This window comes from Solea solea, chromosome 9 (assembly GCF_958295425.1).
Source record: "Solea solea chromosome 9, fSolSol10.1, whole genome shotgun sequence".
NCBI classification, from domain to species: Eukaryota; Metazoa; Chordata; class Actinopteri; order Pleuronectiformes; family Soleidae; genus Solea; species Solea solea.
Window position 1 is genome coordinate 21822292 of NC_081142.1, and position 3204 is coordinate 21825495.

Genomic DNA, 3204 nt, shown 5'->3' on the forward strand with positions numbered 1-3204 from the left:
GACCAGCAGAGGTCACTGTAGACTTTCACTGACACCTGATTGAGGAGCCTATTCTCCAGTGCACATGGATAACAGCAGCATTTAGTGCACTATTTCCCTGGTATCTCAACAGTGCAGATGATTGCAGCTATCGACCTCTCCACAAACAGCTCAGATGGAGAAATAAATAATGAGCAGATAAATACAGAAAAAACAACAACTGCTCAGTGTGTGTGTGTGTGTGTGTGTGTGTGTGTGTGTGTGTGTGTATATTGAGTTGTGGGTGTGTGTTACCTCTGTGAGTGTCTGAGTGCCTCTGTGTTTACCTTTCACTGCTAAATCATTTCCCAGCCACTAATCAATACACCAAACAGCTGTGAGTCTCTTCACTGTGCATCTGTATGTATATAAGCCTTTTCATTTTTTTTAATTGATTTTCTTGGCATATCTAAGGTGCATGTCTCAGAAACTCACAGTGTTATTTTTTTTTACTTATAAATTATGTAAAGACACATAAGGTCAACGTGTATTTACAACCACAATTATAGTTTTTTTAATAAATATATATATATATATATATAAAATAAAGTAAGACATGAAGTTCCTCATCTCTTGCAAATAATAATGTAATCAGTTTCTGGTGCCGTGGCAACCACAGTAAACCGTTCTCTAAAATAAACCTGGATAGCACAGGTTGACATGGAGATGTGTGTGTGTTAACTTGTGTTTGTTGTCTCTTTAGGACCTATTCTCTCATAAACACTGACCATGTCAGGACCACTAAAACCTGGTCCTAATGAGGCAGAACCTCATTTTTTTTAATAAACTGGTCAAGTTTAGGGCTAAGATTGGAATTGTGGTTAAGGGTTGCATTTTTTTTAGGTGGTCCAAATGAATGGAAGCTAGTGCAGTGTCCTAAGAAGAGTAGCTGCACAAACCTGTGTGTGTGTGTGGGTGTGTGTTCTTGTATGTGTGTCTTTGTGAGGAAGGACATTTTGAGAAGGAATGTGAGGACATTTTGGCTGGTCCCCCTGTCTTTAAAGGGCTTTTTTATTGGGGTTAAGACCTGGTTTTAGGGTTAGTGTTAGAATTGGGTTTAGGTTAAGGGTTTAGGTTAGGCACATAGTTGTGATGGTTAAGGTTAGGGTAAGGGGCTATAGGGAATACATTATGTCTAAGATGTGTCCTCACTAGGAACGTGTGTGTCCTTACCTGGTATTCCTTATATTGTGAAGACCTGGATCTGTCTTCCTTATCGGGAAAAAAATCAAGTCCCCATAATGTAAATGACAACATTTTAAGGTGAAAACATGCTTTAAAGTTAGGTTAAAGTTAGAGTTAGGATTAGGCCAGTAGTGGTTATGGTTGAGGTTAGAGTAAGAGTCTCCAGGAAATGAATGTAAATCAATGAAATGTCCTCTGAAGTCATGGAAACCAGCGTGTGTGTGTGTGTGTGTGTGTGTTTGTGTGTGTGTGTTCTAACATCCCATGTTACAGTGGAGGATTTCCTCTGTGACATTTATCAACTTTTTGCAGGTAATGTTGTTTTTTTTTTGTCTCCCTGTGTTGAGTCTAGTAATGTGTTCATCTCCTCTACAGCAGTTTACTATACATGAACATGTTTACATGAATCAGATCATACTGGACAGTACTGTTATCACTCTCTCACTGATTTATGTCATGTAAACAACAGGATCAGCTGTGTTGAGCTGTCACACACTGACCGCTTTACTTCACTCTCTCTCTCTCTCTCTCTCCTCTGTTTTTTTCTTCTTTTCTTCCTCTCACTGACCTCCTCATCTTCCTCCCTCTCTCCCTCTGTGGTCTCTTGCTCTCTTTGTTATGGGGGGGGGGGGGGGTCTTCTGCATGGAGGATGTATATTTTATGTGCGGCTCTGGAGGCTTTTACCATTAATTATAGAGAAACACTAAGCTCTCCATTTGCCGGACAGATGTTATTTTTTACTTAAGGAGGGAAAGGGGACTGTTCCATAATTCAGAGGTAATCCCGCTCACCAGAGAACAAATAAATAAATGAATAAATAAATAAAGCAAAAGCAAAAACCACAAACAGTGGGATGTCCGCTGCTCCTGCATGCTCAGACACACACACACACACACACATTTCCTCCGTGTTCAGCCTTTTAGTGCCTTCTGTGTAATAAATATGGAACAGCTGCTCTATCGTTTCATTTTTTATTCAATCTGCTACTTCTATTATTATTTTCTATTACTATTTCACAAAATCAAACACACACACACACACAATGCAGACATATTTGATTTTGAAATTTAGGTGCTGATGAAATGCAGAGCAGAACATGACATATTTTACCCTTTTATGATTTACGTGGAGAATTAGTCAACATTTCTCATTTATTATGACATATTAGTGTCTTTAGTCAAGCAAAAATATAAAATGATCTGGTTCCAGTTTCTAAAATGTGAGTATATACTGTTTTCTTTTCTTCTTTTTGCAATGTTTTATCCTCTTAAATCTTTAATCAGGACACCAATGTCACCACATCTGTAATATTAAGAATTTTGTAGAATTCAGTTACAGGAAGGGAGTAAAACAGGGGTTTTTTTCCCCTTAGGACCAATTCAAATTTTTATTTTATTTTATGGGTTTTTGGCTAAAACAAATAGAGGAATTCCAAAAGATCTTTTCAGCTTTAACCAATAGTGCAGCAAGTTAACAACAACAAACCAAACATATGACCAGTCAGGAGTGATTATATTCATGTTCATGTCAAAAAATTGAGAGTTGATAGGAATAATACAATTTTAAGGGGGTATTTTGAGATTTATGTGGTTGAATGGGTAAAATAAATCAGAACATGTCTTCTGAAACAAGTAATTAACACTTAAATAACCATGATTTAAAGATTTACCTTATGCTATGCCAACATTGTCATATCTTTTAAGTCAAATTTCAATCAACTCAAACATATTTGGATGGTTTAAAATGACGAATAGCAAAAAAAAAAAGAAAAGGCACTTTATTGTGTGCATGTGCTCTGTTTGTTGCAACTCTTTGGTGAATTGACATCCTGTTTAAATACTGAGTGACATTATTAGGGGATTATTTTTGGGGATGGGGATGATTTTAAATGCTTCCCCACTTGGTCTGACATACAAAATATGCTTAGAAATGTATAGGGATCTTCTTAAAAATGTAAAAATACATACATATTTGTGGATTTCAGATGTAAATATGTACCA